Source organism: Triticum urartu, chromosome 4A (genome assembly GCF_056163025.1).
Source record: "Triticum urartu cultivar PI428250 chromosome 4A, HENAU_Tu73, whole genome shotgun sequence".
Lineage (NCBI taxonomy): Eukaryota > Viridiplantae > Streptophyta > Magnoliopsida > Poales > Poaceae > Triticum > Triticum urartu.
Window position 1 is genome coordinate 444856985 of NC_141876.1, and position 27959 is coordinate 444884943.

The window sequence follows — 27959 nt, forward strand, 5'->3', positions numbered from 1 at the left end:
TAGGACGTGACCATTAGGACAAGCCACATGATACTCTTCTCTACTCATTTCTGACTTCTCTCCATTTTCTACTCTATATATGGCGGACCCAAGGAACAAGTTCACTCAACCAGATGACGACACACCTTTTGGACGACACTTGAAGTAAGTCACTAGGTACCTGAGCATCGGAATACCAAGCTTCACCGGGACCTACACCGCCACTGTACCTGAAGAAGAGCGTTGGATGATTCGAGTCCATGTTCCAGGAAGGACATTCATGCCAGTTACTGAGCTCATAGAGTTTTCCTTTGATGCACCAACCTGGAGTCTAGAAAAGAGCATGGCCGCCCACATCGCCATTGGACGCATAGGCGAGGTATACCACAAGGATCTTAAGGACACCATCTACCAGATATGTGGATGCCGAGATGACCAATGGGAGATGATTTGCACCAGGAAGGATAGATCCATTGCAGCCTACATCCAGGAGTTAAACTAGCACATTCGTCGTCAGGAGAACCAGATGTGCGCCAGCATGATAAACATGAAGAAAGTGATGGCCAGGAACATGGAGCTAGAAGAGGAACTCAAGTTTACACATGATGGATATGAAGAAGAAGTTGCAGTACTGCTGGAGAAGAATGAAGACCTGAAGAAGAAGCTAGGAATATTCATGGGAGATCCCGAACCAGAGGAGGACAACCATCCTAAAGACTACACCATAATCGACGACACCGACTCCGACCCTAATAGTGATGATGATTATGAAGACGAAGCTGGAGCAGATATCATGGAGTCATCCATCGATCAAAATTTCTAGCCGACCACCATATTATCAGTAGTATTCTCCCATGTATATAGTAGTAGCCCGAGCTTTTTGTAACGGTAGTTTAGATCGATTGTATGATCTTGTTTGAATTGAGTGGTGTGAAATGAATGTGTTTGTCTCATGTGCATATGGGTAGTGAATTCTCTTTAGACCTCATTCTATTCTGTTCTCACCCCTCTAAACCTATCAGATGCCTTCGAGACGTGACCTCGGATTTATCTTCCCAACGGAGCTCACTCAATTGATCCAACAGCAAAATGCCTTGATGCAGTTGCTAGTCCAGAACCAAGGCAATGACAACAACCCACCACCACCACCTCCAGTTGACAACTTAGCCCGTTTCCTAAGATTGAATCCGTCGGTGTTCTCTAGTAGCACCGAGCCGATTGTTGCTGATGACTGGCTCCGTAGGATTGGAAGCGAGCTGACCACCGCAGGTTGCACAGATGCTGAGAAGGTGCGCTTTGCCGCACACCAACTGGATGGACCTGTAGCCTCATGGTGGGAGAATTACACAACCACTTTCCCCGTAGCCAATGTCACTTGGGATCAGTTCCAGCAAGCATTCTGCACTGCACACGTCTCAACTGGAGCTATGAGCATGAAGAAGTGTGAATTTCGCAACTTACGCCAGGGAAATCATACCGTGGGGTAGTATGTGGATGAGGTCAGTAAGTTAGCTCGCTATGCCCCAGATGATGTGGCCACAGATGCGGCAAAGCAGGAGAAGTTTATGGAAGGGCTGAATGATGAGCTAAGTATGTAGTTGATGGTGGCAACATTTGCCAACTACCAGGAGTTGGTAGATAGGGCCCTCATGATTGAAGGCAAGAAACAATAGATAGAAAGCCGCAAAAGGAAGTATGGACAGGGGAAGTACAACTCTGGAGCTCAACAGAAGCCTCATTTTACCCCAAACTCGGGAGGACATACCCATCATAACCATGGAGGCCACACTCACAATGGAGGGAGTTCACATAACCACAATGGCCCCAAGAATGGTAATTGGAATGGAGGAAATAACGGCCAGAATCATTTCAACCCCACTACAACTGTAAGTGCATCTAGTGCCACCCCTAGTTGGTTTTGGAGTATTGACGACAAACCTAGCTGAGGGACTAATGTGTTTGTGAGAATTGCAGGAAAACACAGGTAGAAGTCCCTCATTGATTCGGTTTTACTACCAGAGATGACCCCTAAAAATGTACGAAGACATTGAAGACAATGGTGGTTTATGAAGATATTCATATTGAAGACAATGACATGAGAAGACTCCCTATGAAGCTTTTGGAACTCGAAGACCTAGATCCTTCGTAGTTTTATTTCATTCATGTTGTGTCATAGGAACCACCGTACTGTTAAGTGGGGTCGAAGAGAACCAGTCAGAATGACTGAAGTGATGCCTAATTCAAATCCTATGTCTTCGAGCGAAGACTTTGAGAGAAAATCTTGTCCAGAGTCAGACAAGTCAGCTTTACTTGTAGCCCAAGTAAAGTTGCCGTGTGAGTTCAAAATTCGACCGTTGGTACACGTGTCAGTTCCTTAGTGACCCAGGGTCATTTCGGACAGATCAGGTCGGGTTGCCAAGTGGCTATAAATAGTCCACCCCCACAACCATAAACGGTTGGCTGCTCAGATTTCAGTGCACGGCTTTTGTCGTTTAAGAGCAACCCACCTCGAAGCCTTTGAAAGAAAAAATTCCCAGTGAGGAGAAAAGCCCTAACCACCCAGAGCCAGAGTAAATTGGGCATCACTTAAGTCTTCGTGTCTGTGTGATTTGAAGACTTATTACACTTGAGGACTGTGCATCCTCCAGACGGTTAGGCGTCGCGTTCTGAGCATCCAAGAGAAATTGTGGATTGTCAGTGAACGAAGTCTGTGAAGGTTTGGGAGTCTACCTTGAAGACTTACCTGAGTGATTGGGCGAGGTCTGTGTGACCTTAGCTCAAGGAGAAAACGGTGAGGACTGGGTGTCTTGGACTAAGTGTCCTTGACTGGGTGTCCGGGACTGTGTGTCCTTTGGTTTAAATACCTAGCCGCTCCAACCAGACGTAAAGTTGTCACAGCAACTGGAACTGGTCCAACAAATCATTTTCTTCAACGCGTCACTAGTTTCATCTTCACTTCCTTTCACTTACAGTTATTCATTGTGAAGCCATTGCATGCTTGCTTTATCTTTTGTCTTCACAACATGAATGTATGATCTGTTCGGCTTCATAACTTCTTCCTACCTGATCCTTATTACACTGAAGCTGTTTGTCATTGCGCTTTCACTCTATTGAACACATGACCATGGCTGGCCTAGTGTAATCTAACTTCCGCTGCATAGTAATAGGCATGATCTTCACTATTTGTCTTCACAACTCTCACGTTTTGAAGACTTTCATAAAAATCGCCTATTCACCCCCCCTCTAGTCGATATAACGCACTTTCAATTGGTATCAGAGCAAGGTGCTCCCTTGTTCTGTGTGATTCGGTTTAACCACCTGGAGTTTTAGCTATGTCGACTGCAGGGATAATCAAAGTCTCCGCTGCTTGTCCCGTTTTCGATGGAACTGAATATCCCTACTGGAAGAATAAGATGCGCATGCATCTTGAAGCCATTGACGTCGACCTATGGTATGTCGTCGAAAACGGCGTTCCCAAGGCTGGAGAAGGTGTCACTGCTGCTGATGTCAAGAAGTTCGTTCAACTGGACTCTACTGCCAAGAATATCATCTGTGGTCATCTGACCAAAGGACAGTATGGCCGTGTGAGTGCCTTGAAGACATCCAAACTGGTCTGGGATTGGCTCTCCAAAGTTAATGAAGGCATATCAACCCAGAGAGATCAAAGAATCAGTGTCCTTCGCAATCTCTTCAACCGCTTCAAACGAAATGACAATGAGAATGTCCAGCACACCTTTGATCGGCTCACTGACATCACAAATGAGCTTCAAGCCCTCGGCGCTACTGAGATCACCAAACATGAAATCGTCAAGACGCTGCTGAGATCACTTGATAGTTCGTTTGACATTCTGGCCCTGATGATTCAAGAACGTCCTGATTTCAAGACACTCGATCCGTCTGACATACTTGAGAGGCTCAACACACATGAGTTTCAGCTTTCTGAGAAAAGAGATATCTACGGTCCAAACTATGGGCGAACTCGTGCCTTGAAGGCAAAAGCTGTCTCCTCATCTGAAGAAGAATCTGACTGCAGTTCTGATGATCCTGAAGACATTGGAAGAGAACTTGCAATTCTAGTGAAGAAGTTTCAAAAATTCACCAAGAAGAAAGGCTTCAGAAAATCTTCACGATCAAGCTCAAGGAATGATGAAGCTTCTGCTCATGACTACAAGAAGAAAACATGTCACAAGTGCAAGAAAACTGGGCACTTCATCTCTGAGTGTCCACAGTGGGACAATGAGAACAGAAGGAAGAAGAAGAGCAAGGAATATGATTCTGACGACAAGAAGAAGAAGAAACACTCAAAGTCTTCATCAAAGTCTTCATCACACAAGAAGAGCTCATCTGGCAAGGCGCGTGCGTTTGTAGGCAAGGAGATGGATTCAGAGGAGGAATCCGCATCTGAGGAGGCAGAGGTGTAATCTGAGGAGGAGTCTGATTCTGGCACTGCGAGTCTGGCTACAGCATACGTCGCCAAGTCCATCTTCAACACTGAAGTCAATAATTGCATCACCGACACCGACGCAAATGACAAGAACGACTCCACTCCTACCTACTGCTTCATGGCACGCGGTGCCAAGGTAAACACACGCACCACTCGCTATGAAACATCCAGTGACGATGACTCTGAATGTGATTCAAAACCTAGCTACAAAACACTTGCTAAAATTGCAACTGAACAACAGAAAGCTATGGAACATATTCAAAAACTGTTAGACAGAAGCGATGATCTGTTGGGTGCTGAAATGACTCGATCTGAATCCTTAATTGAAGACATAAAAAACCTTCACGTTAAGTATCAGGAACTTGAAGATCGTCATGATACTCTCTCAACAACTCATGAAAAGCTTTCCTATGACTATCTTCAAAGGAAGCAAGAACTCGAGAAATTGAGGGTGGCTCATGAAGATCTTCAAAAGGAAAACGAGTCACTTCGCGCCGAACAGATCAGTCCCGCTCAGGAAGGATTTGAACCACCATGTCTTAAATGCATTGAGCGTAATAATGCTAATTCTGTTGCTGAATGTTCCACTACTACTACTGTTCCAATATCTTCAACTATTGATGTGGCAACTAACCCCTCTGCTGAGGATACCACTGCTATTGCTGATGAGAATGCTAGGTTGAAGACATTGCTTGAAACGGGGATGTACAAAAGTCTGAAAGGGCATCAAACATTATGTGATGTCCTTAAGAAGCAGATTCTGAACCGAAACCCTACGAAAGAGGGTGTTGGGTTCGTGAGGAAAATCAATGCAGATGGCTCTTACTGGAAACCTGAGCAGTACCCCAAAACTACATGGGTTGCTGCAAAGGAACTTTCAGCAGATCCATCCAATTTATCTGGCTTCACTTGTGCTAACCCAATTATCATTGATGAATCCTTTGATGCAAACTATAAACTGTTTAAGAATCAGAATGGTGAAGTGTTTGCCAGGTACATTGGTACTAACTGCAGGAATGGACCGGCTATGAAGAAGATCTGGGTTCCGAAAACATGTCTGGAAAATCTTCCTGTGAATGTCTTCATGACACCTCACTTGAAGAAGACAAACCTCGGTCCAAAGGCTTCATACAGACAGAGGACTCACCTGAGTCACACTAACGCAAATATTTTGCAGGGAAACCATACTCAGGCATATGAATATGAGAGCGGTTCATCGAACCATCATATTCATATGACCAAAAATTATTCTGCTTATGCCTATGAGTATTATTGTCCCCCTGCTAGACTGTTTGCTAAGGCTTCAAAGCCAAAATTCTCAGATGCTGCTCTTAGACTCATAGCTTCTAAGCCACCCTTGAAGATGTGGGTGGTTAAGAAAGCTTAACTTTTTTTTTTGCAGGGAAAGGTCTCCAGCACAAAAACAAAATCTTCTGATGCTATTGCTGGGGACCATAAAAATCTTGTGGGGCGAAAGATAAACTGCCCAAATGGCATCATTATGTACTTCGTTCCTGAATCGCATGCTACTCTCCCCATTAGTCCTAATCTGGATCTAAGTTTTCATAACCCACTGGTTCGTCAAATGTTTATGCTTCACAACACTCTTCGTGAAGCCTATCCCCCTAACTGCACTGTAGGGTACGATACCAGCGACTTCAAAGTCTTCAGAATGGATTATTGACAGTGGGTGTACAAATCACATGACTGGCAGAAGAAGCCTTCTTATGGACTCAACTTTACGTCCATCCGACAAGAGCCACATTACATTCGCTGACACTGGTAAAAGTAAGGTATTGGGTCTAGGTAGAGTTGCAATCTCAAAGGATCAACACATGGATAAAGTCATGCTTGTTGAATCCCTTGGCTTCAACTTAATGTCTGTCTTAATGCTTTGCGATTTGAATATGATTGTAATGTTTGGCAAATATCGCTGCCTGGTCCTAATGGAATCTGACAAATCTCTAGTGTTTGAAGGGTATAGGAAAGGTGATTTGTATGTGGTAGATTTCTCAGCAGGACCACAACTTGCAGTATGTCTTCTTGCAAAAGCTTCAGAATGCTGGCTTTGGCATCGAAGGCTTGGGCGTGCTGGCATGAGGAACCTCCACACCCTTGCGAATAAAAAGCACGTCATAGGCATCGAAGGCGTCAAGTTCAAGAAAGATCACTTATGCGGTGCCTGTGAAGCAGGGAAGATGACAAGGGCAAAACATCCTTCGAAGACAATCATGACCACTACTCAACCCTTCGAACTGCTTCACATGGATCTTTTCGGTCCCACTCACTACTAAACTTTTACTACTTCTGCATGCCTCTATGGCTTCGTAATTGTTGATGATTATTCTAGATATACTTGGGTGCACATAATCCTTTACAAGACTAAAGTGCAGGATGTCTTCAGACGCTTCGCAAATCGAGCTATGAACAATTTTGGCGCCAAGATAAAGCACATCAGAAGTGACAATGGCACTGAATTCAAGAACACTGGCCTTGATACATATCTAGATACCTTGGGCATCACACATGAATTCTCAGCTCCATACACGCCACAGCTGAATGGCGTCGTCGAACGCAAGAACAGAACACTCATTGAGATGGCCAGAACAATGCTAGATGAATACAAGACTCCAAGAAAATTCTGGACTGAAGCCATTGATACTGCATGCCATACAATCAATCGTGTTTATCTTCACAAGCTTCTGAACAAGACATCCTATGAACTCCTAACTGGCAAGAAGCCAAATGTCAGTTATTTCAGAGTATTTGGCGCAAAATGCTGGATCAAGGACCCACACCACACCTCAAAGTTTGCACCAAAAGCACATGAAGGTTTCATGCTTGGATATGGAAAGGATTCGCACTCCTACAGAGTCTTCAATCTCTTCCACTACAAAGTGGTTGAAACAGTGGATGTGCGATTTGATGAAACCAATGGATCACAAAGAGAGCAATTGCCAAATGTGCTAGATGAAGTTCCAGCAAATGAATCAATCAAGCTTATGGGAACTGGAGAAATTGTACCTTCTGAAGCTCAACCTGAAGAAGAACTTATCATCTCAGCACCTGATCCACATGAAGACAATGCTCAGCCTGAAGATATACCTTCAAATGACCACATAGATCAGCAAGAGCAAAGTCTTCGCCCCACACACCCTCGTGTTGCAAATGAAGTACAAATTTACAAAATACTGGACAGCATCAATGCACCTGGTCCACTCACTCGTTCAAGGGCAACTCAGCTAACAAACTTCTGTGGGCATTTCGCATTCGTCTCAATATCAGAACCCAAGAAAGTTGAAGAAGCCTTCATGGAACCTGAATGGATTCAAGCTATGCAAGAAGAGCTGCAACAGTTTGAGCTGAATAATGTATGGGAACTGGTTAAGCGTCCTGATCCACGGAAGCACAACATAATAGGCACCAAATGGATATACCGCAACAAGCAAGATGAGCATGGTCAAGTTGTCAGAAATAAAGCTCGTCTAGTTGCTCAAGGATATACTCAAGTGGAGGGCATTGACTTCGATGAAACATTTGCTCCTGTGGCTAGGCTTGAAGCCATACGCATACTGCTGGCCTATGCAAATCATCATAACATACTTCTCTATCAGATGGATGTGAAAAGTGCCTTTCTCAATGGCAAGATTGAAGAAGAAGTGTATGTTGCACAACCACCTGGCTTTGAAAATCCAAAACATCCTGATATGGTATACAAGCTCAACAAGGCATTGTATGGCCTCAAACAAGCCCCTAGGGCCTGGTATGATACACTCAAGTACTTTCTGAAAAGCAAAGGCTTCATACCTGGTTCCCTGGATCCCACTCTTTTCACGAAGACATATGATGGTGAACTGTTTGTGTGCCAAATATATGTGGATGACATTATCTTCGGCTGCACCAATCAGAAGTATAGTGAAGAGTTTGGATACATGATGCAAGAGCAATATCAGATGTCCATGATGGGGGAGCTGAAGTTCTTTCTCGGTCTTCAAATACGGCAACAACGCAACGGCATCTTCATATCTCAAGAGAAATATCTTAAAGAGTGCCTGAAGAAGTTCGGTATGCAAGACTGCAAAGGCTTCACAACACCAATGCCATCCAAGCATCATCTGGGTCCCGACGACAATGGTAAAGAGTTCGATCAAAAGGTATACCGCTCCATGATTGGGTCTTTGCTTTATTTATGTGCATCTAGGCCAGATATCATGCTTAGTGTTTGCATGTGTGCTCGATTTCAAGCGACACCAAAGGAGTCGCATCACTTAGCTGTGAAGCGAATTCTTCGATATTTGGCTCACACCCCAACTCTAGGATTATGGTATCCAAAGGGCTCAAAGTTTGATTTAGTTGGATTTTCGGATGCTAATTATGCTGGTGACAAAGTTGATCGCAAGTCTACATCAGGCACATGTCACTTTCTGGGACGATCACTTGTATGTTGGTCTTCAAAGAAGCAGAACTGTGTATCACTCTCCACTGCTGAATCTGAATACATTGCTGCTGGATCTTGCTGCGCTCAGCTTCTGTGGATGAAGCAAACACTCAAGGATTATGGCATTCATCTGAAGCAAGTGCCACTTTACTGCGACAACGAAAGCACCATCAAGATTGCCAACAACCCAGTTCAGCACTCGAAGACAAAGCACATTGAAATTCGTCATCACTTTCTCAGAGATCATGTTGTGAAGGAAGACATTGATATCATACACGTCAACACTGAAGAGCAATTGGCAGATATGTTCACAAAGCCCTTGGATGAGAAGAGATTTTGCAAGTTACGGTGTGAGCTAAATATCTTGGAATCCTCAAATGTCCTGTGATCAGGCACACATCCTAACACTTAAGCATATTGATGACTTAGATGTGCAACACACGAAGTAGCGTATATCTTCAAACAATGAAGACATACATTCTAAGTGTGAATATATTAATGTGGAATTTGACTTCGGAGCGCCACGATAATTGTGCGCCGTGTCTGGGTCTAATACTTCCTATACGGTGGGTAACGCCACCACCAAACGTTCCATTTTGAAGTGTTTCTCTTATGGCGTTACCTCTCAATGTCTTCACAATTGGTTTGGTTTCATTCTCAATATGTCTTCATGATTATCTTCACTGCGTTGATTATATGGATATATATGTACTGATGTTCTGTCCTCTACAGCATTCACTTATAGCTATGTCTTCTTGGTTGAATCTTTTGAACTAAGTGAATGTGATCGGACCCTAACCTCTCTATGCTTTCTATCTCAAACTTTATCTCTCCAAGTCATATGCATTCTGTTGAACTGTCAAATGTCTTCACTGTGTCCTTGTCAGCTGAAGACATAGTGACAACCATAAAAGTCCGTTTTTAATGCTCATTCCTCCACATAAGATCCGGAGAAGAAGGAACGACCGCCCGACAATTTAGGCGTGCGTGGGACATGGAACAAATCCCAATCTTCCTCTAACTGGCCACGCGTGCCTCAAATGCGAACCGCCAGGGGTACCTGCGTAATAGCGCAGTGCCGCCTCTATCCCTATAAATACACGATTCACTGCGGTCATTATCTCCTTCTTCCACCCTCGCACGAACCCTAGCGCCACCGCTAGCACTCGACGACGCCGGCGACGAAGCGCTTCACTGCCGCAACCTCTCCGACGCCGTTTTCACGCCGACAGCGGACATCGCTCTCTCCGCCGTCGCCGTAGGTGTCTTCCGTTGCCAAGTTAGGGCACGGAGGATTGAACTGCTCGACCTCAACTCTCACTTCATCTAGCAGTTCCAAGTGTGGTAAATAAAACCTCTTTTTACAGCCTCTTTTGATCCTACAGTTCAGTCACTTTCTGCCATAAGAAGTTTCTCTTCACACCAGTTAAATCTCTCGCTGCATCTCATAACATGCCTAGTATATTCACTTGTGCTTCATAAAGTAGTTAGATTCCTCACTTGTACTGATCTATGGGTTCGTACAAATCTGGAACCAACTTCTTATCTATAAGTGAATGTCTTCGCATAATGAGGTCAATGTCTTCTAAACTGATTTATCTTCAAAATCTTCTGAGAATGCATATGACCTCTTCCCCTTCCCTCGCACCTTAATGCTGTCACAGGTACATGTCCGTGGGAGAATCCTTTGGTTCTCATAGTCTGCATTCATTTGCAGAGTACTTGCAGCATCACATCAACTCGCCTGAAGCCAGTTCTTGCAAAAGGAAGCCTTTGAAGCCTTTGAACATCTTGAAGCCTTCCAAGTTATTCATGGCTTCAGAAACAGCAGCAAGGAAGGGAGGCAGACAGCGACGTGGTGAAACGTCCAAAGATCTGCCTGATGAATTGGCAGAGATGTACAAAACTGATCCTGAAGAAAGCTATGGTCAGCGCAAGACACGAATCCAATGGATTCAAAGATATTGGGCAGAGCAATGGTTCCACTACCGCTTCGTCACTCAGGAATATGCGGAGAAGTGCGCCATCAAGAGACCGTGGGGAGATGTATTATACAAAAATCTCGTACCCAGGTCCAGAGACGAAGCCATTGCTCAAGGCTTCTATCCATGCATGGTGAGAGGACCACAGCCAGCTGAGGCACATCCGTCATCACTTCTCTGGTGCCGCGATGATAATCTCTTCAAGCGCAACTTTCAGTTTGCACAACAGTCAGCGAAGATAAACAAGAAGAAATTTGGGCTTGACTTCAACCTTGGTCCCTCCTCACCAAGGGCAGATGGCACACGCAACGCCGATCCCAATATCATCGGGCTGTATGCCAATCTTGCAGGCCTCATCACTCGCATCCTAGTCCAAGGGACTGCTGTGAATGACCCTCTAGCAGATACTGAGTCAGATGACGCCCCTGCTGCTCCGAAGCCGAAGCAGAAGAAGCCAAAAGCTCCAAAATCTTCAAAGCCAGCCGCTTCTCCCAAGATCGCAAGAGTGAAGCCTTTAGCAACTGCACCTCCTGAAGCCAGTGTGCAGTCAGAAGGCTTATCACGAGTGTCCAAGCCCCAAGAAGCCAAGAAGCCTCAGCCACACACAGGCAAAGAGCTCACAGCTGCTGACATTCTGCGCTACGAAGCCATTGATCTCTCAAGCGATGAAGATCTTGGAGATGATGCTCTTGAGCAGCTCATCAAGAGCAAGGAGGAGGCTGAAATCTTCAACAATCTGCCTCTGTTTGATGTCGCCATCATCCACAACTTCATCGATGAATGGTTTGACACACCAGACATAAGCTTCAATGATCTGCAGCTACCCATAGGCCTCAGCGTTGCCTTTCAAGGTGCAATTGCTTCAGAACTTGAAATAGCCCAGCGAATTGTAGAACTGAAGCAGAAAATTGATCATGAAAAGGCTTAGTTCAAGAAGCACGTGGCCAAGCTCAGTGTGCAAGAAGTAAAAAACTTCAAGATCATGTTGCACGAGCTAAAAGAGAACTTCCTGAAGACGCGTGCCGAAGCTCAAGGCTCGCGAGAACGCATGAAGACTTTGGCTGATCGCTGCGTGCAAGCCTACAATGAGGCAGAAAAGCGCAAGGCACTTGGGCGTCCCGGCATTGACCCCAGGATGGCCACGAAGAAGAAAAAGAAGGCGGCTGTGCCCGAACCTGAAGCGCCAAGGTCAGAAACTGCTCCGCTTGTCTTCCCCGCTGCAACGACTGGCTCGAAGCCAAAGAGTCGATCAACCGCCTCACAGCACAAGAAGACACGGACTGCAGAGGCTGAAGCTAAGAAGAGAAAACATTTTGAAGCCTCTCCTTCTGAACCCATCATCAAGAAGCGCAAGACCAAGAAATCTCGGGCTGCTTCCACAGAGCCCCTGATAGTTGAACCCCTCTGCGTCCGCTATCCTGACACAGATCGTCAGTTGACTGTGCATGAACCCAACACTGAAGACATTCCAGCAGACGAACCTTACGCTGCTGAAGACATTGGTCTCCAAGACAATGTGCAAGGTGATGCAGCCCTTCCTCAGCTTGAGACAAGCGAACAGATCAGTATTGGTCGTCCACTGACGCCAATCACACAAAATGCGTCGTGGGCAGATCGCCCACAGGAGGAAGATGAGCCCCAACCCACTGCAACTCCACCAGCACCTACACTCCATAGGCTTCGCAAAGGGCCAAGGGCTCAGGCTGCTGAAGACATTCCGGCTGCATCAGCCGAAGAGCAAGCAGAAATACCTCAAGCTCCAACTCCCGCGCACCAACAAGAAGCAGTTCTCAAGGAGAACGTGCCTGAAGCTGAAAATGTTGAGGCTGCCACAAACAACGCCGAAGCAAGTATGGAGCCCTCCCCAACAACAGCTTCAGAAGACACTGAAGCTACTGCTCCTGAACATTCTGTGCCTGTGTCCGCTGCCGGACCACAATTCAACTATCATATTGCGCACAGGCCCCAGGTCCAGAAGCCGATCCCACGACTACCAAGGTTCCCAGGTCCTGCATCAGCTCCTGGTTCCTTCAACATCAACGGCTTCAGGGCAGATAACACGTTTTTCGACCGCTCCAAGAACCCTTATTCAAGGGAACGTATTGTATCAGATAGGTTCTGGAGCCATCAACAACACAGCTATTATTCATGCATCCTTTACAACCAAGGCCGCATCTTTCCTCACAAGCGCCTTGAGGTTGAAGCTGTTGCTGGTCTGCCTGGTCTGGAAGAAGCACTGGATTGCTTCAAGCAAGTGGGTTTGCTGCCATTTATCACTGATGAAGAGCACTGGAACGAAGAGCTTCTGCTCCAGTTCTATGCCACTGTGCATATCAAAGGCTATAACAGAGATCCGAAGACATGGATTCTGGAGTGGATGACAGGCAATATCCATCATGAAGCCAATGCTTTCGACCTAATTGAGCTTACCGGCCTTCCCACTCCTGGCGAATTCTTTGAAGAAGGGTGCCAACTCTGTGCTGAAGCAATTGAGAGCATATTTCAGCGTCCTGCGCCAGATATGAGTCAGATGCTCTCAATGATGAAGCCACTGCCTCCGAATGCACCCTATCCAACTAGGTTCTTCGTTGAAGACTTAGAGTACTTGCCCAGAACAATATATCATATCATAAGGCGGACTCTATGGCCTGTCAAGGGACACTCTCGATATGCGACAATTGATGGTGCAATGAAGACTCTCATCTTCTGCATTCTTCATGGCAAATGCTTCAATGCACAGGATCTCTGCATCCGTCAATTTGCAGCGTCTGCTTCAGAACTGTTTGGATTAAAGTTTTATGCTCCTTGGGTTATGAGGCTGATCAAGCTTCACTCTGCAATCTTCTATCAACCCTCAGCCCGCAATCATAGGATTTTTTGCCAGATGTGGACACATCTGCTGAAGCAATATATCCAGAGCCGGCCAAGCAACCACTAAGTCTTCAGAATGCAGAACACCAAAGCTTCACTCAAAATATTGAAGGTGTTGAAGCTCTCTCCCGAGTGTATCCAATGGCTGGCACCACACATGCCCCTGCATCAACTGAAGCCACCAACAGCACAGCTGCAAAGAGACTCAAGAAGCGCGCTCGTGCACTCAATGACAGAGAGCTTCTTGTGGCTCTTCACCAAAAGCAAGATAGGCATCACGACTGGCTCAAGAGGCAGATGAGAAGCATCATGCAAGACGTCAATCGCATCAGAAATCTGGCAACCAAGAATGCATTTGTCACACACGAGACCTGTCGCCGCACTTGGAAGGGCCTCACCATGATGTGCCCTGAAGCTGAACTGCATGAGGATGGCTTCACAGAGCACTTCAAATTTGACTCCACGCCTCCAAGAAGAGCGGTGATGCGCAGCACACCATCACTTGAAGAGTCAGAGTTCTCTTCTTCTGCTGCCACCGTTTCTGCCCGGATTATTGAAGAAGAAGACGACGCAACATCATCTCCACCTGCTTCAACGCGCGTCGAATCTGCACCAAGCTCTTCTGCACCGCCGCCAAACAACTCCACCGACCCTACTGCGCCTGGGAACGCGTAGAAACCTCTATGTCTTCAAACCTTTTTGGTCATCACTGACAAAAGGGGGAGAAGCATATGATGGTTATAGTCTTCAAGCGGGTCACTATGGGCGGGTGCCTTCATATTTTGCTACATTTTGCTTCGTGCTTACAACTCCCGTTTTTTTGCTACATTTGCTTCATTGAGTTGTAACACTTAGCCTTGATGGTCGTCTGCTACCTGTTTGTCACTCCGTTGTGCGACGATAAATTCCGCACTCATCTCATTCTGCAGACGTCCATTTTCCATTATGCATGTCATTATCTTCATATACTTTCACATGCATAGTGGATTGTCATAAGTTAAAGTGGATCTCCACAAGTACAACCTGCCATGTGCATTTGCATTCAAGAAGCAAATTACTTATATGCACATCTTCAGGGGGAGCCCTTGCAACTTATGAAGACAATTCTTTTACAATTTCACAAATTATGTTTCCCGTTGAAAACTTCAACTAGTTTGTCATCAATCACCAAAAAGGGGGAGATTGTAAGTGCATCTAGTGCCACCCCTAGTTGGTTTTGGAGTATTGACGACAAACCTAGCTAAGGGACTAATGTGTTTGTGAGAATTGCAGGAAAACACAGGTAGAAGTCCCTCATTGATTCAGTTCTACTACCAGAGATGACCCCTAAAAATGTACGAAGACATTGAAGACAATGGTGGTTTATGAAGATATTCATATTGAAGACAATGACATGAGAAGACTCCCTATGAAGCTTTTGGAACTCGAAGACCTAGATCCTTCGTAGTTTTATTTCATTCATGTTGTGTCATAGGAACCACCGTACTGTTAAGTGGGGTCGAAGAGAACCAGTCAGAATGACTGAAGTGATGCCTAATTCAAATCCTATGTCTTCGAGCGAAGACTTTGAGAGAAAATCTTGTCCAGAGTCAGACAAGTCAGCTTTACTTGTAGCCCAAGTAAAGTTGCCGTGTGAGTTCAAAATTCGACCGTTGGTACACGTGTCAGTTCCTTAGTGACCCAGGGTCATTTCGGACAGATCAGGTCGGGTTGCCAAGTGGTTATAAATAGTCCACCCCCACAACCATAAACGGTTGGCTGCTCAGATTTCAGTGCACGGCTTTTGTCGTTTAAGAGCAACCCACCTCGAAGCCTTTGAAAGAAAAAATTCCCAGTGAGGAGAAAAGCCCTAACCACCCAGAGCCAGAGTAAATTGGGCATCACTTAAGTCTTCGCGTCTGTGTGATTTGAAGACTTATTACACTTGAGGACTATGCATCCTCCAGACGGTTAGGCGTCGCGTTCTGAGCATCCAAGAGAAATTGTGGATTGTCAGTGAACGAAGTCTGTGAAGGTTTGGGAGTCTACCTTGAAGACTTACCTGAGTGATAGGGCGAGGTCTGTGTGACCTTAGCTCAAGGAGAAAACGGTGAGGACTGGGTGTCTTGGACTAAGTGTCCTTGACTGGGTGTCCGGGACTGTGTGTCCTTTGGTTTAAATACCTAGCCGCTCCAACCAGACGTACAGTTGTCACAGCAACTGGAACTGGTCCAACAAATCATTGTCTTCAACGCGTCACTGTTTTCATCTTCACTTCCTTTCACTTACAGTTATTCATTGTGAAGCCATTGCATGCTTGCTTTATCTTTTGTCTTCACAACATGAATGTATGATCTGTTCGGCTTCATAACTTCTTCCTACCTGATCCTTATTACACTGAAGCTGTTTGTCATTGCACTTTCACTCTATTGAACACATGACCATGGCTGGCCTAGTGTAATCTAACTTCCGCTGCATAGTAATAGGCATGATCTTCACTGTTTGTCTTCACAACTCTCACGTTTTGAAGACTTTCATAAAAATCGCCTATTCACCCCCCCTCTAGTCGATATAACGCACTTTCACCTGCCAAGAAGGGTCTAAGTCACACTACTTGTTTCAAGTGCGGGAAGACTGGACACTATGCCACCGAGTGTCCTGAAGCAAAGAATGGAATTGGCAATGGAAGCTCAGGGAAGAAGCTAAATCCCTTCACCAGAGGTCAGGTGAACCGCATCAACGTGGAGGAAGTTGAAGAGCAGCCTGACGCAGTGATTGGTAAGTTTTTGATTAAGTCATTTACTGCTCTTGTTCTTTTTGACATTGGTGCATCGCATTCATACATATCAAGGGGATTTGCGGACAAGTTTAAGTTGCCAACCTTATGCCTTAGGTCACCCATGTTAGTAAGCTCGCCAGGAGCAGAGTATATGGCCAGCCGATGGTATGATCGGTTACCATTAACCATTGGTAGCCATGTTTTCCCCTCAGGCCTAAATTTTGGAGTCACAAGGATTGGATGTAATACAAGGCATGGATTGGCTATCGAAGTATGGAGGAAACATCGACTATGCTAGTAAGTCGATACTACTCACCACCCCTGAGGCAAAGAGGATCAAGTATGTATCTAGGCATGCACAAAGGAGGACCCAAGTAAATTCCCTCTCGAGAGTTGTTCAGGAGGAAGTGCCAGTTGTGAAGGATTACCCTGATGTATTTCTAGAGGAATTACCAGGCATGCCACCAGAATGAGATATAGAATTTTTGATAGAGTTGTTGCCTGGCACCGGACCAATATCGAAGAGACCGTATCGGATGCCCACGAATGATCTGAAGGAAATTAAGAAACAGATTAAGGAGTTATTGGAGAAAGGTTATATTCGACCCAGTTCATCGCCATGGGGAGCCCCAGTGCTCTTAGTTGAGCAGAAGGATGGATTTTTGAGAATGGTTGTTGATTATCGTGCATTAATGAGGTGACAATCAAGAACAAGTACCCACTACTGATGATCAATGATTTGTTCGACCAGCTGTAGGGAGCTAAAGTATTCTCCGAGATCGATCTTTGATCAGGATACCACCAGCTGAAGATCCGAGAACATGATATACCCAAGACAGCCTTTACCATAAGGTATGGGCTATATGAGTACACGGTCATGTCTTTTGTATTGACTAACGCCCCTGCCTATTTTATGAGTATGATGAATAAGGTGTTCATGTAGTTCTTGGATAAGTTTGTTGTGGTGTTCATTGATGATATATTGGTGTATCGAAGAATGAAGAGGAACACAGGGAACACTTGCGATTAGTTCTCGAGAAGCTCAAAGAACATCAGCTATATGCCAAATTCAGCAAATGCGACTTTTGGTTGAAGGAAGTTGGATTTCTTGGATATGTTATATCAGGAGAAGGTATAGCAGTAGACCCTACCAAGCTTCAGTCCGTCACTGAGTGGATGGCACCCACCTCAGTTGGAGAGATCCGCAACTTTCTTGGACTCGCATGATACTATAGGAGATTCATTGAGATTTTTCCAAGATTGCGAAGCCCATGATAGAGTTGCTGAAGAAGGATACCAAGTCCAAATGGACCGAAGAATGTGATGCCAGTTTTCAGGAGTTGAAGAAACGTTTGGTTACAGCCCCAGTGCTAATTCTTTCGGATATACGCAAGGATTTCCAAGTTTATTGTGACGCTTCTCGCCTGGGACTTGGAGGTGTACTCATGCAAGATGGAAGAGTTGTTTCATATGCCTCACGACAGCTTCGACCTCATGAGTTGAATTATGCCACGCATGATTTGGAGTTAGCAGCCGTAGTGCATGCGCTCAAGACCTGGAGACATTTCCTTATTGGAAACCGGTGTGATGTATACACGGATCATAAGAGCTTGAAGTATATTTTCATGCAGAAGGAGTTGAATCTCAGGCAAAGGAGATGGTTGGAGCTCATAAAGGATTATGATATGAAGTTACACTATCATCCAGGAAAGGCCAATGTAGTAGCAGACGCTTTGAGCCGCAAGAGTTATGTCAATACCCTTGTAACTAGAGAATTATCACAGGAGTTAGCCGATGATCTCAAGGAACTTCGTTTGGAGATAGTTCCAAGAGGTTTTGTTGCAGCATTGGAAGTTCAGTCCACGTTATTGGGAAAGATACGAGAAGCCCAGAAGAATGATAAGGAGATTGCTGAGATAAAGGAAAAGATGAGCGAAGGAAAGTCCAAAGGATTTCGTTAAGATGAGCATGAGACTTTATGGTTTGAGGACCGTATTTATGTGCCTAATGACCCAGGGATCAGGAAGTTAATACTCAAGGAAGCTCATGACTCACCATACTCGATTCACCCAGGAAACACCAAGATGTGTTTGGATTTGAAGGAACATTTCTGGTGGACAGGTATGAAGAAGGATATTGCCGAGTATGTAGCAGTATGTGATGTATGCCAAAGAGTTTAGGCAGAACATCAGAAACCAGCTGGATTACTTCAGCCTATGACAATACCCGAATGGAAGTGGTATAATCTTGGCATTTATTTTATCACCGGATTACCCAAGACCCGATCAGGATATGACTCTATCTGGGTAGTAGTAGATCGCTTGACAAAAGTGGATCACTTTATTCCCGTGAAGACCACCTATACGAGCGCGAAGTTGGCCAAGATATATATGACCAGGATCGTATGTCTGCATGGAGTTCCGAGGACCATTGTATCAGATCGAGGAACACAGGTCACCTCGAAGTTTTGGAATCAGTTACACCAGACTTTGGGTACAAGGTTAGAGTTTAGTACAACCTTTCATTCGCAGATAGATGGACAGACCGAGAGAGTCAATCAGATTCTGGAAGACATGTTGAGAGCTGGTGCGCTAGATTATGGATCTAGTTGGGATGACAATTTGCCTTACGCAGAGTTCTCTTACAACAACAACTACCAGGCTAGTTTGAAGATGGCCCCTTTCGAAGCTTTGTATGGAAGGAGGTGCAGGACACCGTTGATGTGGGATGAAGTTGGAGATCGTCAGTTGTTCGGACCATATTTAATCAAGGAGTCTAAAGAGAAGGTTAAGTTGATTCGTGATAGACTGAAGCTAGCTCAGTCCAGGTAGAAGAGTTATGCTGACACTAAACGCAAAGAGGTAGTCTATGAAATCGGAGACAGAGCATATCTCCGTGTGTCACAACTGCGAGGAGTTAAGCGATTTGGAGTCAAAAGAAAGTTAGCCCCAAGATCTGCAGGACCATATCGAGTTTTGGAACATATGGGAGAAGTGGCCTACAAGTTGGAATTACCCGAAGGTTTGTTAGGAGTTCATGATGTGTTTCACGTTTCCCAGTTGAAGAAGTGCCATGCAAAGATGGCCGATATTCCTCTGAGAGATACAGTGCCCCTGGAAGCGATTCAGTTGGAGAGTGGCCTAACTTACGAGGAGAAACCCGTCAAGATACTCGAATTTGGCAGCTGATGCGTCTCCAACGTATCTATAATTTCTGATTGTTCCATGCTATTATATTATCTGTTTTGGATGTTAATGGGCTTTATTTTACACTTTTATATTATTTTTGGGACTAACCTATTAACCGGAGGCCCAGCCCAAATTGTTTTTTTTTGCCTATTTCAGTGTTTCGTAGAAAAGGAATATCAAAACGGAGTCCAAACGGAATGAAACCTTTGGGAACGTGATTTTTGGAACAAACGTGATCCAGAGGACTTGGAGTGGACATCAAGCAATCAATGAGGCGGCCATGAGGCAGGGGGCGCACCCTCCCCCCTTGTGGGCCCCTCGTAGCTCCACCGACCTACTTCTTCCTCCTATATATGTTCACATACCTCGCAAACATCCAGGAGCACCACGAAACCCTATTTCCACCGCCGCAACCTTCTGTACCCAAGAGATCCCATCTTGGGGCCTTTTCTGGAGCTCTGTCGGAGGGGGCATTGATCACGGAGGGCCTCTACATCAACTCCATCGCCCCTCCGATGATGTGTGAGTAGTTTACTTCAGACCTTCGGGTCCATAGCTAGTAGCTAGATGGCTTCTTCTCTCTCTTTGGATCTCAATACAAAGTTCTCCTCGATTCTCTTGGAGATCTATTTGATGTAATCTTCTTTTCGGTGTGTTTGTCGAGATCCGATGAATTGTGGGATATGATCAAGTTTATCTATGAACAATATTTGAATCTTCTCTGAATTCTTTTATGTATGATTGGTTTATCTTTGCAAGTCTCTTCAAATTATCAGTTTGGTTTGGCCTACTAGATTGATCTTTCTTGCAATGGGAGAAGTGCTTAGCTTTGGGTTCAATCTTGCGGTGCTCGATCCCAGTGACAGAAAGGTAAACTACACGTATTGTATTGTTGCCATCGAGGATAAAAAGATGGGGTTTACATCATTTTGCATGAGTTTATCCCTCTACATCATGTCATCTTGCTTAAGGCGTTACTCTGTTCTTATGAACTTAATACTCTAGATGCATGCTGGATAGCGGTCGATGTGTGGAGTAACAGTAGTAGATGCAGGCAGGAGTCGGTCTACTTGTCATGGACGTGATGCCTGTATACATGATCATGCCTAGATATTCTCATAATTATTTGCTTTTCTATCAATTTCTCGACAGTAATTTGTTCACCCACCGCAATACTTATGCTATCTTGAGAGAAGCCACTAGTGAAACCTATGGCCCCCGGGTCTATTTTCCATTATACAAGTTTCCAATCTATTTTATTTTGTAATCTTTACCTTCAATCTATATCATAAAAATACCAAAAATACTTATCTTATTATTATCATCTCTATCAGATCTCACTCTTGCAAGTGGTCGTGAAGGGATTGACTACCCGTTTATCGCGTTGGTTGCGAGGTTCTTATTTGTTTGTGTAGGTACGAGGTGACTCGCGCGTGGTCTCCTACTGGATTGATACCTTGGTTCTCAAAAACTGAGGGAAATTCTTACGCTGCTTTACTACACCACCTCTCTTCAAGGGAAAACCAATGCAGTGCTCAAGAGGTAGCAAGAAGGATTTCTGGCGCCGTTGCCGGGGAGATATGCGCCAAGTCAAGACATACCAAGTACCCATCACAACTCTTATCCTTCGCATTACTTTATTTGCCATTTGCCTCTCGTTTTCCTCTCCCCCACTTCACCTTTGCCGTTTTATTCGCCCTTTTTCCGTTCGCCTTCCTCCCGTATGTATATTTCTTTGTGTTTCCATGTGCCTTTTATTTGCTTGCATCTTTGCTTGCTAAAAATCTATTAATATGGATCCACTTAAAGTATTCTACTTGGATCATCTTCGATCCTTATGCGCTCGTGCTGAAACCCCAACTAGCCTAGTTGATGGGAAATCTTTAGATGCGCATGCTCATTTTGTGCGTCACCGTTTGTCTGAAAAAGGGAGACTCTTATGGGATCAAATAAAAAGATTGCTATGTTATTCTTGGAATCTTTGTGAAATTTGTGATTTTACTTGTTGCTCTAAGAACCCTAAAAAACACCTCCCCTACCTATGTGAGTTTAATGATAATGAAATCTTATCTTCTTATGCAAAGGGTGTTTATAGTTACTACGATATCGAACAAATTGAAGAATTTGTTGCTTTTAAGGGTGCTTATGAAGTTGCTTCTTTGATTGGAAAGTATGATATTACTCTCTACGAATCTGAAAATTTTGACACACTTAAATATTGCTATGAAAACTATGCTCATAATGTCTATGTCAAAGAATTTTTTGAAAGAATAACCGTTGCTTTGGAAGAAAATAATTATATGCATGAATCTATAGATAATTATGATTCCGATGATTTGATTGAAATATCCCTTGATGAACATGATGCTTTCTATTCTTGTGGCCATGATGCCAATACTTATGAAGATGAGTTTGCTATAGTTCCTTATGTTAAACATGAGATCGTTGCTATCGCACCCATACTTGATAGTTCCTTCGATGAAAAGCATGATTGCAATGATGTTATCATAAATTCCCTTGATGACAATTGTGTTAATGATATGCAAAACCTCAAGCTTGGGGATGCTAGTTTTGCTATGACTACTATTTGTTGCAATGATCATGATTGGGGTGATTCTTCTTATGAACTTGAAAATTTATTTAAGACCCACGATAAATATGAGATTGATAACAGTGTTTGCAATATTATTGAAAGTGGGTTTAGAAGAGTGTCAACTTTAGATCCCACATATTTGGAGAATGTTCAATCTTATGAAATTTTTGATAAAAGTGGGTTTGGAGAGGTCATGACTTTAGTTAATGTTAATCCCACTATTTTGGAAGAATGTCAACTTTGCATACATGTGGATCTAGTTACGAATATGTTTTGTGATAGCTATATTGTTGAATTTGCTTATGATCCCACATGTAATTATTATGAGAGAGGAAAATATGGTTGTAGAATTTTTCATGTTACTAAACTACCTCTCGTTATGTTGAGATTGCTATTGTTTCTTTTCGCTTCCATGCATATGCTAGTTTTTGCTTGCCTTGATAATTTGTTTGCCTATAAGATGCCTATGCATAGGAAGTATGTTAGACTTAGATGTGTTTGTCACATGTTTCATGATGCTCTCTTTGTGTTTCAATTATTATCTTTCATGTGAGCATCGTTGAAATTTTATGCCTAGCTAGGGGCGTTAAACGATAGCGCTTGTTGGGAGGCAACCCAATTTTATTTTTGTTTCTTGCTTTTTGCTCCTGTTTAGTAATAAATAATTTATCTATCCTCTGTTTTGGTTGTGTTTTTTGTGTTTAATTAGTGTTTGTGCCAAGTAGAACCGTTGGGAAGACTTGGGGAAAGTCTTTTTGATCTTGCTGTAAAAAACAGAAACTTTAGCGCTCACGAGAATTGCTGCCATTTTTTACTGGAGAGTGATATTTAGTTAATCATTTTTGCAGATGATCAACAGATAAATTCCTCACGTCCAGCAATTTATTTTAGAATTTTTGGGGTTCCAGAAGTATTTGAAACCTACAGATTACTACAGACTGTTCTGTTTTTGACAGATTCTGTTTTTCGTGTGTTGTTTGCTTATTTTGATGAATCTATGGCTAGTAATAGAGTTTATGAACCATAGAAAAGTTGGAATAAAGTAGGTTTAACACCAATATAAATTAAGAATGAGTTCATTACAGTACCTTGAAGTGGTGGTTTGTTTTCTTTTACTAACGGAGCTCACGAAGATTTTCTTTTAAGTTTTGTGTTGTGAAGTTTTCAAGTTTTGGGTAAGGATTTGATGGATTATGGAACAAGGAGTGGCAAGAGCCTAAGCTTGGGGATGCACAAGGCATCCCAAAGGTAAAATCCAAGGACACCAAAAAGCCTAAGCTTGGGGATGCCCCGGAAGGCATCCCCTCTTTCGTCTTCGTCTATCGGTAACTTTACTTGGAGCTATATTTTTATTCGCCACATGATATGTGTTTTGCTTGGAGCATCTTGTATGATTTGAGTCTTTGATTTCTAGTTTACCACAATCATCCTTGCTGTACACACCTTTTGGGAGACACACACATGAATTGGAATTTATTAGAATACTCTATGTGCTTCACTTATATCGAGCTATATAGTTTTTTTTGCTCTAGTGCTTCACTTATATCTTTTAGAGCATGGCGGTGGTTCTACTTTATAGAAATAATTGACCTCTCATGATTCACTTATATCATTTTGAGAGTCCTTTAGAACAGCATGGTAATTCACTTTGGTTATAAAATTTAAATGCTAAGAGAAGTTGCATGCTTGATAAATGGTTTTGAGATATAAAGGTGGTAATATTAGAAGTGTGCTAGTTGAGTAATTGTGAAATTGATGAATACTTGTGTTGAAGTTGGCAAGTCCCGTAGCATGCACGTATGGTGAATGTTATGTGACAAATTTGAAGCATGGGGTGTTCTTTGATTGCTTTCCTTATGAGTGGTGGTCGGGGACGAGCGATGGTCTTTTCCTACCAATCTATCCCCCTAGGAGCATGCGCGTAGTGCTTGGTTTTGATGACTTGTAGATTTTTGCAATAAGTATGTGAGTTCTTTATGACTAATGTTGAGTCCATGGATTATACGCATTCTCACCCTTCCACCATTGCTAGCCTCTTCGGTACCGTGCATTGCCATTTCTCACCTTGAGAGTTGGTGCAAACTTCGTCGGTGCATCCAAACCCCGTGATATGACACGCTATATCACACATAAGCCTCCTTATACCTTCCTCAAAACAGCCACCATACCTACCTATTATGGTATTTCCATATCCATTCCGAGATATATTGCCATGCAACTTTCCATCGTTCCATTTATTATGACACACATCATCATTGTCATATTGCTTTGCATGATCATGTAGTTGACATCGTATTTGTGGCAAAGCCACCGTTCATAATTTTTTCATACATGTCACTCTTGATTCATCGCAATCCCGGTACACCACCGGAGGCATTCACATAGAGTCATATTTTGTTCTAAGTATCGAGTTGTAAGAAAATAAAAGTGTGATGATCATCATTAGAGCATTGTCCCATATGAGGAAAGGATGATGGAGACTATGATTCCCCCACAAGTCGGGATGAGACTCCGGATGAAAAAAAGAAAAAAGAAAGAAAGAAAATAGCCAAAAAAGAAGGCCCAAATAAAAAAAAGAAAAAATAATAATAAATGAGAGAAAAAGAGAGAAGGGACGATGTTACTATCCTTTTTCCACACTTGTGCTTCAAAGTAGCACCATGATCTTCATGATAGAGAGTCTCTTATTTTGTCACTTTCATATACTAGTGGGAATTTTTCATTATAGAACTTGTCTTGTATATTCCAATGATGGGCTTCCTCAAATGCCCTAGGTCTTCGTGAGCAATCGAGTTGGATGCACACCCACTTGGTTTCTTTGATGAGCTTTCATATATTTATAGCTCTAGTGCATCCGTTGCATGGCAATCCCTACTCCTTGCATTGACATCAATCGGTGGGCATCTCCATAGCCCATTGATTATCCGCGTCAATGTGAGACTTTCTCCCTTTTTGTCTTCTCACACAACCTCAATCATCATATTCTATTCCACCCATAGTGCTATGTCCATGGCTCGCGCTCATATATTGCGTAAAAGTTGAAAGAGTTTGAAAAAGCTAAGTATGAAACAATTGCTTGGCTTGTCATCGGGGTTGTGCATGATGAGAGCATTTTGTGTGACAAAAATGAAGCATGGCCAAACTATATGACTTTGTAGGGATAAGTTTTCTTTGGCTATGGTATTTTGATAAGACATAATTGCTTGATTAGCATACTTGGAGTATTACTATTTTTATGTCAACAATAAACTTTTATCTTGAATCTTTCGGATCTGAACATTCATGACACAATAGAGAAAAATACATTGAAGAATATTCTAGAAAGCATTCCACATCAAAAATTCTGTTTTTATCATTTACCTACTCGAGGACGAGCAGGAATTAAGCTTGGGGATGCTGATACGTCTCCAATGTATCTATAATTTTTGGTTGTTCCATGCTATTATATTATCTGTTTTGGATGTTAATGGGCTTTATTTTACACTTTTATATTATTTTTGGGACTAACCTATTAACCGGAGGCCCAACCCAAATTGCTATTTTTTTGCCTATTTCAGTGTTTTGTAGAAAAGAAATATCAAACGGAGTCCAAACTGAATGGAACCTTCGAGAACGTGATTTTTGGAACAAACGTGATCCAGAGGACTTGGAGTGGACGTCAAGCAGTCAACGAGGCGGCCACGAGGTAGGGGGCGTGCCTACCCCCTGGGCGCGCCCTCCCCCTCGTGAGCCTCTCGTAGCTCCACCAACCTACTTCCTCCTCCTATATATGTTCACATACCCCGCAAACATCCAGGAGCACCACGAAACCCTATTTCCACCACTGCAACCTTCTGTACCCAAGAGATCCCATCTTGGGGCCTTTTCCGGAGCTCCGCCGGAGGGGGCATTGATCACGGAGGGCCTCTACATCAACTCCATGTCCCGTCCGATGATGTGTGAGTAGTTTACTTCAGAGCTTCGGGTCTATAGCTAGTAGCTAGATGGATTCTTCTCTCTCTTTGGATCTCAATACAAAGTTCTCCTCGATTCTCTTGGAGATCTATTCGATGTAATCTTCTTTTGCAGTGTGTTTGTCGAGATCCGATGAATTGTGGGTTTATGATCAAGTTTATCTATGAACAATATTTGTTATCTGAATTCTTTTATGTGTGATTGGTTTATCTTTGCAAGTCTCTTCGAATTATCAATTTGGTTTGGCCTACTAGATTGATCTTTCTTGCAATGGGAGAAGTGCTTAGCTTTGGGTTCAATCTTGCGGTGCTCGATCCCAGTGACACAAAGGGAAATGCCACGTATTGTATTGTTGCCATCGAGGATAAAAAGATGGGGTTGACATCATATTGCATGAGTTTATCCCTCTACATCATGTCATCTTGCTTAAGGCATTACTCCGTTCTTATGAACTTAATACTCTAGATGCATGCTGGATAGCGGTCAGTGTGTGGAGTAATAGTAGTAGATGCAGGCAGGAGTCGGTCTACTTGTCACGGACATGATGCCTATATACATGATCATGCCTAGATATTCTCATAATTATTTGCTTTTCTATCAATTGCTCGACAGTAATTTGTTCACCCACCGTAATACTTATGCTATCTTGAGAGAAGCCAATACTGAAACCTATGGCCCCCGGGTCTATTTTCCATCATACAAGTTTCCAATCTATTTTATTTTGCAATCTTTACCTTCAATCTATATCGTAAAAATACCAAAAATACTTATCTTATTATTATCATCTCTATCAGATCTCACTCTTGCAAGTGGCCGTGAAGGGATTGACAACCCCTTTACCGCGTTGGTTGCGAGGTTCTTATTTGTTTGTGTAGGTACGAGGTGACTCACGCGTGGTCTCCTACTGGATTGATACCTTGGTTCTCAAAAACTGAGGGAAATACTTACGCTGCTTTACTACACCACCCTTTCCTCTTCAATAGAAAACCAACGCAGTGCTCAAGAGGTAGCACCAGCCGAGTTACACGCCGCAAGGTTATCAAATTTTGGAAAGTTTAGTGGAGCCACCATACCGAGGAAGAAGCCACCTGGGAGCGAGAAGAAGACCTACGAAAAGACCACCCACACCTATTTTCTAGCCAACCCGAATCTCGAGGGCGAGATTCATCTTAAGGGGGGTAGGTTTGTAACATCCCAATTTTCAATTTGGATGTTAATCATTAGGTCACCATATGCATTCATGCTCCTTGCATTTTTTAATTGAATTTTATTTGGACATTTTGATCCTAGAGACCTTAAGCAACTGAAGGACCCAAGGAGAGAGTTGGAGGTTTCACTAAATTTTCCTATTTGAATTTATTTTCAAATTTGAAAAGAGGATCAATTTGATTTTAATGGTTTCTCTCCAATTAATTCAAATAATAATAATAAAAATGAGAGAAGATAATATGACTTCTTCAACAGAAGAGAAATATTGGAGGAGAAATTTTAAAATCAATTTCTTATTTTATTTGTATTTTATTTGCTATTTTATTTGAATTAGAGAAGAACTTGCGTTTTTGAAAATTGCATTTTAGTCCCGAAAAATGTTCATCTAGTCCTAAATATTAGGTTTGGACGGTGAAAATTGTTTCTTGAATTTTTTAGAATTTTTTTATATTTTATTAGGATTTTTCTTCTGCCGCGAAATTATTTAGAAAAAAAACTCCGAACCGAAATGGGCCGAAGCCCAAGCAGCTCAACCGAGCGCCG